Source organism: Neofelis nebulosa, chromosome 2 (genome assembly GCF_028018385.1).
Source record: "Neofelis nebulosa isolate mNeoNeb1 chromosome 2, mNeoNeb1.pri, whole genome shotgun sequence".
Classification (NCBI taxonomy): Eukaryota; Metazoa; Chordata; class Mammalia; order Carnivora; family Felidae; genus Neofelis; species Neofelis nebulosa.
Genome location: NC_080783.1, coordinates 198,607,425 through 198,619,251, shown reverse-complemented (window position 1 = coordinate 198,619,251; position 11,827 = coordinate 198,607,425). Strand labels below are relative to the sequence as shown.

The following is an 11,827-nucleotide window of genomic DNA, read 5'->3' as shown; positions in this document are numbered from 1 at the left end:
TCTCTCTGTCCCTCCCCTGCGCGCGCTCTCTCTCTCTCTCTCAAAAATAAATAAATATTAAAAATTAAAAAAAGCAAACTCATTCAGTCCTTACAACCACATGTGGTAGGCACAGTTATTTATCTCGATTTTACAGGTGAGGAAACTGAGGCACAGAATAGTTGTCACTTGCCTGACTCTCACAGCTAGTAGGGAAGTCGGGATTCGAACCCAGGCAGGCCATCCGCCCCCGGAAGAGCCTGCTCTTCAGTACCTGGAGTGTGCCAGGCCCTGTGGACCCTGTGGCTCTGTGGCCCACCCTGGGCAGGGGGGCGGGGAGGTGCTCAGGGAGTATTGTGAAGTAAGGAAACAACATGATTATGACGCAGCATCACCTTGATGGGGACCCACGGGCAACCCTGGGAGCCCCAGGATGGTCACCAGACCGCAGAAACAGATGACTGTCTTCTACTACGATCTCAATATTTAGAAGCTATCTGAGCGCGAGCCATATGTGTTTTTCACCTCTTTACAGACAAAACTATCAAGTGTGTAATTAACGCATATTCAGCGGCAACTGAATGTGATACCGGACAGTGCACGAGGTGGCCTGTTACCCAGAAGACTTTCTCCCTGGGAATGAAAGGAAATCGGCCCTGCCGGGGAGTCCTGGGCGTCCACCCGACTGCACTTCACGTGTGACCTCCTTTGATACACGACCTTCCGAGCGTTGGCCCAGCCCTTGCCCCACCCTCCGTCTCCCCGGAGGAGCCCCTCCCGTCCGAGTCGGTGGCGCTGACCTCGAGGCCAGGGCGGTGTGCGTGTGACTCCGCCCCTCCACGCCCATGGCCGCGGCTGATTGGTCCAGGAAAGCCTACCTGATCCAAGCGGGCCAATCAGATCCTTCGGGGGATACGGACTGGCACAACTCGTTCAGGCTGGTCCCTGACCTAAGAAAGGGTCAACCTGTTGACTGTAAAGTAACTGCCTTTCCCCTCATTGCTGTTTGCACAAGAGAAAAGAAGCAGGAAGCTGTGCGCTGGCCGGGGAAGGGTGAGGGAGTGATGAAGGTTTGCAGAGGAGAGTTCTCGCGCTCTGCCCGAATTCATACTTCCGGTAATTCCTGCCTTGTTTCAACGAGCCCGCGAAATTGCTGTTAATTGCGGTCAAATCGGCCTTATTAAAGCACTTCAGTTGGCAAATGTAAATAAAGTACCACAAAGCCCCTGAATGTGTTGCTTTTATTGTCATTGTTGAAAATGACGGAGCTCAAAGGCACAGAGCCACCGAGGTCAGGGGAATGTCCACAATGGAAGCGTGAGGTCATCTGTCTCTTTGTCCTGAAATCACTTCCCTGTGGTGAAAAGGGCTTCCCCCAGAAGAAACGTGCTCTGAAAAGGACTTTATTAAACCTGGATTTAGATTTGTCCAGTGGTGTGCTGGCAAATGTTTGACGACTGGTTCTTCAGAAATCCAAAGACATTCATTATACACGTATGTATGTCTATTATGAATTTCACGGATATAAAGGATGTGTTGCACACAGTTTACACAGGGCATGCACCCTTGACTGTAAATTCTGTATAGTCCATTAATTTCACAGAATGCTGTTGTTAATTGTTGCCAAACGTTTGTATCTCTGGTCAGCCTATGGTTGCAACTCAATCAAAATTTGCAGCGGGGTTCCATTCCAGTCTACTAACTCTTTTCTTAATAAATTATTGTCATTGGGTCTGATACATGAACTACTGTTATACTATATTTCATCGCTTCGGTATAGTCTGTGCCATTACCATTTTGTCCATCACTTTCTTTAGAAAGTCAAAACAGCAAATCAAGCCCTGATGTGCAGCGTTTACCAATTCCCGGGTAGTAAATAATCCCGCCTTGGCCAGTTTCAAGTTACCAATGTGATGTCACCAAACACAGAGTTGGGAAGAGATGTGCCGAAGCACATCGTTATGTCAAGTTTCCATTAGACGGATACCATCGACGCGGATGACCTCAAGAGACTCGATGATGGCAAAATGTAAAATCACGAGGAAGTGAAGAGTTTTGAGTCTTGTCTTTGTTTTAATAAACTGCATTTGATTGTAAAGATTAGTTGATTGTAAAGTTAGGTTATTTCATTTTTAATGATGACTGCCCAACAACTGGTTTGCAAAACTCCTGAAACTCCGCTAACTCGTGAATTGCTAAGACAGCTCCAGAGCACTGCGGACACGTCTCCACCCAAAGGCATCCCGCAGCACACTGGCAACAAGAGACTCCCATGGCGGGAGAGACTTGGTGAGGCCCATTTGCCCTGGGAAAGTCTGAGCTGGTTTGTGCCTTGGAGCAGAGGAAGAAACTTGAAGCGAAGAGATTCAAGGGCAAATTTAAGGGCGGGACACATCCACACAGCTGGTTTGCCATGGCCATTTTCTTTCCTCCACATCAACATGTGAGGCTTCCGACCCGTGGCCTCAGCCTACCTCTGCCTCCCACCCTGTGCCTGAAACTCACCCCACTCATCATGGTCAGTAGTTGCCTGTTCTCACCCCAGACCCCCAGGGGAGCAGCCAGATCTTGTTGGTTAGGTTTTTCCACCCGCATCACAACTCTCTTCCCCAGGGAAAGGCGGAACTCTCACTAAGATCAGTATCTTTGCACAAGCCAGTGTGACAGGAAAAAGCTGTTTAAATTGAAAAGAACGCAGCGTCTGATAGGCTCCTGTCGGTTCTTCAAAACCCCACTCACATGCCCCTTCTCTTCTGAAGCCTCATCTTCCAACAGTGCTGTGGCTATGACTTGTCCCTATTCCTCTTGTTACTTGAGACAAGAATGTGAATGTTTGCCCACTAATCACTGCCCTCGACTAGGCTGTCAAGTTTTCCTCAAGGGCAAAGACTGTGTGTGTTGTATGTTACTGTGTGGACAGTGACGATTCGTGCAGGGTCTGGCGCTGAATATTTTCTCATTAAATATGTCAAATGAAAAAACCTGAATATGTAGTCAATGCCAGGTGGACTCCTTTGAGCCCTGGGAGACGATTTGGACTCAGTTCTTCCCTCAAGGAAGTTCCCCTTGGGGACCCTTGCACCTCCTCTTAAATCTCCCTAAATACATAGTTTCCCTTGGACCTCTGAATGTCAGAGCCAGAGGGGACCTGAGGCCATTTGGTCTGATCAACTAATAAGGTCCGGAGAAGGGCAGGGAGTTGCCCAAGCTCGCACAGCTCATTCAAACCTTACGCCTCCCAGATCAAGATTCCTGTCTTTTTTTTTTTTTTTTAAAGTTTGTTTATTCATTTTGAGAGAGACAGAGACAGCACAAGAAGGGGAGGGGCAGAGAGAGAGAGAGAGGGAGACAGAGAATCCCAAGCAGGCTCTGCCCTGTCAGCACGGAGCGTGATGCGGGGCTCGGACTCCAGAAACCGTGAGAGCATGACCTGAGGCCAAACCGAGAGTCAGACGCCTAACAGACTGTGCCACCCAGGTGCCCCTAGGATTCCCTTCTTAGATGGGGCACCTGGGTGGCTCAGTCGGTTAAGCATCCGACTTCAGCTCAGGTCCTGATCTCAAGGTTTGTGGGTTTAAGCCCCGCTCTGTGTTGGGCTCTGTGCTGACAGCTCGGAGCCTGGAGACTGTTTTGGATTCTGTGTCTCCCCCTCTCTCTGCCCCTCCCCCACTCACACTCTGTCTCTCTCTCAAAAATAAATAAACATTAAAAAAAATTTTTTTTAAAAGGATTCCCTTCTTAACAGTCAGGGAAACAGGCCTAGAGAGAGGCAGGTGAGCACAAAGCCACACAGCAAGTGAAGGACAAAACCAGAGAATTCTCCTGGCCCACCCAGATCTCCTCCGGACCTTCCCCCTCCTCCTGGGGCCTGGAAATGAGACTTGAGGGTGTCTCCTTCATGCATTCAGGGCGAAGAGGAGCGGTTCCAGGGGTCCCAGTCTCAGAGCTGCTAGAAGCATGCGCTCATTTGTCCACCAGGGGGCACTACAGAGCCCAACTGGGAGAGTGATCTGCTCACTGAGCCGTGGTTCATCTGTACTGGGGGCCGGCCGCCAAAACAGAGGTCCTGCGAGGTCCTTGCCAAGGTCACCCTGAGAGCCAGAGACAGAACTGGCACTTGACCCAGGCCTCCTGACACCAGCCGTATGGATGGCTGAAGGGGGCTGGGGGCGGGGCTTTTCCTTTCATTAAGGATCTGCAGCCCTGGGAAGGTGGTCCTGGGCCAGGCTGTGCTGAGCCACACCTCTGCCTGGTCCCTGCTGTGTCCAGTGGCACCCCGTCCCCTCCCCTCCCTTTTATCAGCCCAGATCTGTGGTTTCGGGGACAGGGGCGCTCTCTGCATATCTGCTCTGTCTGCGTGGAGGAGAGGGTGGGCCTGGGGTTAGAGCAGGGGGGCTGCCGTCAGACCCACTACTCAACCTCAGAGCAGGTGACTCAGCTCTTTGTGCCTCCGTTCCCTTAACTGTAAAGCGGAGATCATAGTCGTCCTTAGAGTTGTTGAAAGGATTCAGTGAGAGGCACAGAAAGTCCTCGGGAGCTTTTTATCACGACTAAAACCTGTGCTGGCATCCTGGGAGAGGGGTGAAACTCCCTCCACCTTACCGATGACAGAGCTGAGGCTCGGAGAGGTCAGCCAGTGGGCAACACAATGTAACGTTCTAGTTGGGCACCAGGTCCAGTTGCCAAGCCACCGCCCGAGGGTGCAACAAATAGAACTTTCTTTTTCCTCAATGGGTTTTGTCTAAATTAGGGTGGGAGATGAATTCCTATAGAGCTAAGGCTTGGGTGGGCCCATGTGTTTCCCCGTCATCTGTCCATACAGCTCACCTCTGTGACATTGTTGTCCCTTTTGCTTTGAATGGCCCTTCTGTGGCCGACTTCTCTCTCCACTTCCGGGTTATACCGGAGGGCACAACTCTGCTGAGTTGGGGGTCACACCGAGGCTTGGGATCCTTCTGGCAGGTCCTCCCTTGGGACTCCGGCTGCCCTCTGCAGGGCCACTGATGTCCCTGTCCTCAGCACTTCCTCCATCCTTCCTCGCCTTCCAGCCTGGGGAGGCCTCTCGCCTGCCTGTACTGGGAGGATAGCGTAGGAAAAGGGCAAAATACCAGGAGAGAAAGACACAGATCAGTTACATCAGTACCTATTTCCGGAGCGCCTTTGATGTACCAAGCACTGTTCCCGGCCCTGGGGTTGCAGCCTTGGGCAAAAAGACACAGTCCCTTCTCTCAAGGGGAGCTGGAGGGGGCAGTCAGTGATGGTCATAATGGCCATTCTTTATGGAGTCCCTACTATGTGCCGCACCCTGTGTCCTCTCATTTACTCCTTCCAACAGCACGAGGATGTTAAGTGTCGCAAGGATCCCCACTTCATAGGGGAGGAAATGGAGGCACAGAGAGGTCTGGCAAGTCGCCCAAGCTAGGAGATGATAGGGGTAGGATTCTGGGCCAGCAAGCTGAAAGTCAAACAAGGTCACGAGGCGGAGAGGGGCTGGTTATGCGTCCAGCCGGGGAGGACGCTTACAGTTTCCTTTGGTGAGGAGGTGGTGTTTGAGCTGAGACCTGCCTAATGATAGCAGCCATGCTAGAGCTGGGGGACAAGCATTGCAGGCAGGCAATAGCAAGTGCAAAGGCCCTGGAACAAGAATGAGCGGGATTTATGAAGCTCATTGGAAAGAAAGCTACGGGGGCTAGCAGGGTGGAAATGAAGGAGAGAGGGAGGTAGGAGGTGGGGAGGAGTAGAGGGACCCAGATTGGCGTTATAAACTCCTCCAGGGTTTGTAGCCTTCTGGTCCTTTTCCCTTGCCAGGCAGGGCCAAGCTCTATGCCCACAACCCCCCAGAGGTCATTATCTCTCTGCCCAGCAGCTGGGCACCCACTACCAGGGCCTTTTCGAACTTCTTACTGGTTCTGGGACTCTGGTGACCACCAGGGGCCAAGGTGGAGCTTGAGGCCCAGAGAAGACTCTTTGCTCATGGGGTGCCGGGCAGGAGGTGCTGACCCCTGAGTCAGAGGCCCTGAGGTCTGGCCCAGTGGTGGCAAAGGCATTTTGATTGGAGTCATGAAAATCATCCAGCCTTGAAGGCCTGGCCCTGAGCCAAGCTGTCCCATTGGGTCCCCTCAACTTCCTGGACTGACTTCTCCTACCCCCCAGTGACAAGATAGGCCCCTGTGAGGGCACTAATTGGCACATCTTTTTCTGGGTTCCAGGACTTTCTGCCCACAGACAAGGAGACAGCTCCTTCCAGAGGGCAGGCATTGCCTCCATCCTCCCACTTCCCCTAAATCCTGGGGATTCAGCTGAGGGCATTGAAACCACAGGTCCTCCTGGTGCTGCCCTTGGAGAATTTTCACCCATGGGTGCCTTCGTCCACCCTGTTCCCTTAGCATGCTTGGAATACCATTTCGACTTTGCAGTGCAAATGCCCCTGACTTTATTCTTCAAGGTGCAACAGACTAATTCCTTTCTTTCCACTCTCTCCCTCTCTCTCTCTTTCTCCCCAACCCCCTCCATCCCTTCCTCCCTCCCTCCTCCCTTCTCCTCCTTCAATTCCTCCCTCCCTATCCCCCTTCAAATCCTCCCCCCACCCTTCCCCCCTTCAGTCCTCCCCCTTAACCCCTCCTTCCCCCTTCCTCCCTTCCTTCCACCCTCCTCTTCCCTCCATTCCTCTTTCCCTCCCCCTCTCCCCTCCTCCCTCAATTTCTCCCTCCCTCCCCCCCCTTCTCCTCCCTTCCTTCCTCTCTCTTCCCTCCCTGTCCCCTTCTGCTCCCTCCCTCTCTACCCTGCTCCTTCCTTTCCTTCTTTCCTTCCTTCCTTCCTTCCTTCCTTCCTTCCTTCCTTCCTTCCTTCCTTCCCCTTTCATCCATTCATTCATTTCATTCATACATTTTGGACCTTCATTCATCTGGCTTTGCCAAGCACTGGGGGCACAGAGAGTAGAGCCGACCCTGAGGTCAAAGAGTATATTATCTTGTGGTATCTGCCTGGCTCAGTCAGAAGACCATGCAACTCTTGATCTCAAGGTCGTGAGTTCAAGCCCTATGTGGGTGTAGAGATTACTTAAATAAATATTAAAAAAAAAAAAAAGAGTGAATTACCCTGTGCAAGAGGCAGAAGGCAAACAAGTGGGACCAGCTATATAGCTGGCAGGTTCCAGTGAAAAATAAAAATGCAAGATCCCTTGTTAAAAATTTGTTAAGAACTTCAGGGACACCTGTGTGGCTCAGTCAGCTGAGTGTCCAACTCTTGATTTTGGCTCAGGTCGTGATCTCAAGGTCGTGAGACTACATCAGGCTCCATGCCAGTGTGCAGCCTGCTTAAGATTCTCTCTCTCCTGGGGCGCTGGGTGGCTCAGTCGGTTAAGTGTCTAACTTTGGCTCAAGTCATGATCTCACGGTTTGTGAGTTCAAGCCCAGCATCTGGCTCTGCACTGAGAGTGCAGAGCCTGCTTGGGATTCTCTCTCTCTCCCTCTTTGCCCCTTTCCCGCTCACTCTCTCTCTGTCTCTCAAAAATAAATAAATAAGCTAAAAAAAAAAAAACCCCACTAATTTTGTGTTATCATCAAAAAGTGTTCCAGCCCCTGGGTAGCTCAGTCACTTGAGCATTCGAGCTTGATTTCAGCTCAGGTCATGATTCCAGGGTCATGGGATTGAGGCTTGCATTGGGCTCTGCTCTGATCATGAAGCCTGCTTGGGATTCTCTCTCTCTCTCTCTCTCTCTCTCTCTCTCTCTCTCTCTCCCTCCCTCTGCTCCTTCCCTGTTGCTGCTCTTTCTCAAAAAAAAAAAGTATTGTTTACAATATCAAAACTTTAGAAATACCTTTATTTATTTATTTTTTATTTATTTATTAAAAATTTTTTTTAACGTTTATTTATTTTTGAGACAGAGAGAGACAGAGCATGAATGGGGGAGGGGCAGAGAGAGGGAGACACAGAATCCGAAACAGGCTCCAGGCTCTGAGCTGTCAGCACAGAGCCCAACTCAGGGCTCGAACTCACGGACCGCGAGATCGTGACCTGAGCTGAAGTCGGACGCTTAACCGACTGAGCCACCCAGGTGCCCCTGGAAGTACCTTTAAAAAAAAAAAAAAAATGTTTATTTACTTTTTAAGAGATGGAGAGACAGACTGTGAGTGAGGGGCAGAGAGAGAGAGGGAGATACAGAATCCGAAGCAGGCTCCAGGCTCTGAGCGGTCAGCTCGAACCCCCCAGCCGTGAGATCATGACCTGAGCCAAAGTCAGAGGCTTAACCAACCGGCTGAGCCACCCAGGCGCACAGGAAGTACCTTTCATTGACACACATCAGGCTGGTGGTACCCTTGTCCTCCCAGGTACTGGGAAGTGTGTTGGGGTCCTCTGAGCCACATGATTGACATCAGGCACATTCAAAGGAGATCAGTTTTATTTGATGATAAGTAATCTACATCGAAATTTTTACATTGGAGCAACGATGGCTCTTCACACCACAAAGGGGGCCACAATTAAAAATACACACAATGACAAGTTTGGACAAGGGTGTGGAGAAATTAGAGAGCTCACCCCCTGCTGGCCCCGCCTAAGGAGAAGGCAGTAACGTAAAAGGGTGCAGCAACTTCGGAAAACAGTTTGGCTGTTCTCAAATTGCTAAACAGAGTTCCTGTGTGACCCAGCAACTCAACTGGTAGGTCTATACTCAAGAGAAACAGAAGTCCGTGTGCATACAATAACTTCCCCAAAAGTGGAAGCAACCTACAGATCTACCAGCCTGCGAGCGGATAAAGTGTGCTCTATCCATATAATGGAACGTTATTTGGTAATAAAAGAGAGGAAAATTGCTGTCACAGGCCGCAGCAGGGATGAGCCTTGAAAAAAGGATGTTAAGTGAAAGAAGTCAGTTCCAGAAGGCCACGCACTCATACGGTTCCATTATGCGGAATGTCCAGAATAAGCACATCCGCAGAGACAGAAAGTAGCTTGGCGATTGCCAGGGGCTGGGGGAGGAGCGGGAGAGAATGGGGAACGACTGCTGGTGGACTTGAAGGTTCCTTTTGGGGCGCCGAAACATTCTGGAATTCGATGGTGGTTGCGATTGCCCACTTCTGTGAATGTACAAAAACTCAGTGAGTCGTACAGTTTTAAAATAGGTGGCGATTATGGTGCGTGGTATGTGTTTCAATAAAGTTGTTGTTTTTTAATGTTTATTTATTTTTGAGAGAGAGAGAAGGAGGGAGGAGCAGAGAGAGAGGGAGACAGGATTTGAAGTGGGCTCTGTGCTGACAGCAGAGAGCCCAATGTGGGGCTCGAACTCATGAACCATGAGAACATGACCTGAGCTGAAGTTGGATGCTCAACCTACTGAGCCACCCAGGCGGCCCCCAATAAAGTTGTTTTCTGCAAAATAGTGGCTACAGTACGGTATAGAAGTAGGGTGACCAGCTGTCCCAATCTGCCCAACGCTGGAGGTTCTTTCCGGGGACACAGGCTTTCGGTGCTTAAGGCCAGAACAGCCCCAGGCAAGACAGGAGGCGCTGGTGGCCCCGCATAGAATGCAAGCTTTGCATTCATTTTAATGATAAGATAGGAGAATTTAAAGGAATTGCCTGCTGACAGCCCATTAAAGGTACTGCAGGGAAAAGTTTTAAGGAGCCCTCACCTAAATGCCCAACAACAGGAGGTAGTTGAATTCGATCATTAGTTTTCATGTTCGTTCCTTCATTCATTCCTTCCCCCCACTGGAGTGTAAGCTCTATAAGGGTGGGGATTTCTGTCTGTTCTATTCACGGGTTCACTGGACTGTGCCTGGCACCCGCTCTCTCAATGTCTGTCGAGGGGAGCCGCGTGCTGGGGACCAGTGTGCTTTAGTGCCTATGGTCCCTTAGCTCGTACGGCCCCAGGGACAGTGTAACAAGCAGACAGATGATAATGCTGGTGAACAGGCGCCGGAGTGAGATATTTTCAGATATGATACTGTCATGATAGAAATCAAGTGAGGTGGTTGGAGAGCTAATTTAGCCTGAGTGGTCCCAGGGGCCTTGCTAAGAAGGTGACTTCTGAGTGGCCAGTGAGCACTGATGAGCCACTCTCAGTTAAATATTAATTATTAAATTAATATTTAATAATATTTATTTATTTATTTATTTATTTTTAAGATTTTATTTTTAAATTATCTCTACGCCCAACATGGGTGTAGGTCAAGAGTTGCACTCTCCACTGACTGAGCCAGCCAGGCGCCCCTAGAATAAGACACATTAAAGCAGAGAGAGGGTGGGAATCCATCAACCGTTTCTTTTCACTTTTTCAAGTGTTCCTGTACTTTCCCAATTTCCTAAAATTCACGTATTCCGCCTGTGCAATGCCCCGCCAGATGCAAATGGGGTGAACTGGACAGATGAGGTCCCTGCTCTCAGGGAACAGGCCTGACTTTATAATTGGGAGGAACTAAACCCAGAGGAAAGAAGGAAAGTTATTTTTTAGAAAGATGAATAAAATGAGGTGAACCAAGGAACCAGATGGAAGCTTGGAGTCCAGTTAGGAGGCTGTGTAACAGCTGGGCTAACCAGGGTGTGGGATGGGGCTTCCTTGGGAAGGAGAAGAAAGCCGGGAGGCACCTCCCAACACCCACTGTGTAAGTCCTTTCCCCCCTGTCTTGGCCTCTATTTCCCCAGCGGTTAAATGAGAAGAGACACTACATGTGGTCTTTTTTTGTTGTTTGTTTTTTTGTTTTCTTTTATGTGTATTTACTTTTGAGAGAGAGTGAGTGAGCAGGAGAAGGGCAGAGAGGGAGACAGAAGATCCGAAGGAGGCTCTGCGCTGGCAGCGGGGAGCTGGATGCGGGGCTCGAACTCAAGAACTGTGAGATCCGGACCTGAGCTGAGGTCAGACGCATAACCCACTGAGGTAGGGGCCCCGTCAGGGGGTTTCGGTTTGTTTTTTATAACTCCCCCTTCCCTTCTCCCCCCAGCCCCTGGCACCCACCACTCCATGTTCTGTCTCTATTAATGTGACTACTCTGGGCAGTCGTACAAGTCACACGGTGTTTGTCCTGTTGTGACTGGCTGATTTCATTTAGCATAATGTGCTCTAGGTACATGCGTGTTACAGCATGGGTCCCCATTTCCTTCCTTGCAAAGCTTGAATATTCCATTGTGTGTATATATATATATATATATACACACACACATCAGGTGGGTTTTGGGCTCCCCGCAGCTCCCACGATGTAGGATTCTCAAGGGCAAGTCTCTGTCTTCCTGCAGGGCAGATTGCTGCCTGAAGGGCGGGGGAAGGGGGGCTGCCTTCAGGCAGACTTTCCCTCCCACTTGTGTCACTAGGCACCCTTCCCTGACCCCAGTGGCCCTGAGGAGGGCCCTGGGAATGAAAGGCTCCGGCTAAATACCTGCTGCCTTCTCCCTGGGACTTTGGCAACAGGTCAGGGCCTGGGGCAGGGCAGGGGTGGGGTGGGGGAGCTAATGATGGCCCGCTGGGGGCTTGGTTGTCCAGATGAAACGGACCCTGCTCCAACGCCTGGGCTGATTACAGGGAGCCCTGTGCTTCCCCTCCCCAGGGCCTTGGCCCGGGCCTGGCCCCGAAGTAACCTCTGCTTGCCCAGCTGTTCTGGAACAGCTGCAGAGACAGATGGGCTGAGGAATTTGGGGTAACAGCTGCCACATGCATCGTTTTTGGGGTCCGGAACAACACACGCAACTCATGGTGAGGACAGTGAACTCGTGCGTGGTTCTCCGTTGCAGTCACTGGTAGTAACAGCCACTGTCGCTCGAATTTTAATGTGTTCGTCGTGTACAAGCACCGGAAATGAATCCTTTAATCTTACATAGCCCTAGGAGGGTGGTATCGTTATCCCCATTTTACAGAG

General features: G+C 50.6%; 1 long non-coding RNA gene across 1 annotated transcript; it reads left to right on the top strand.

Moving 5' to 3' along the window:
• Positions 1–379: 379 nt before the first annotated feature.
• Positions 380–2,082, top strand: LOC131505131 (uncharacterized). The gene is made up of 2 exons (XR_009258282.1): positions 380–1,473; positions 1,797–2,082. It is a non-coding gene; the product is annotated as an uncharacterized LOC131505131 (long non-coding RNA).
• The last annotated feature ends 9,745 nt before the right edge of the window (positions 2,083–11,827 follow it).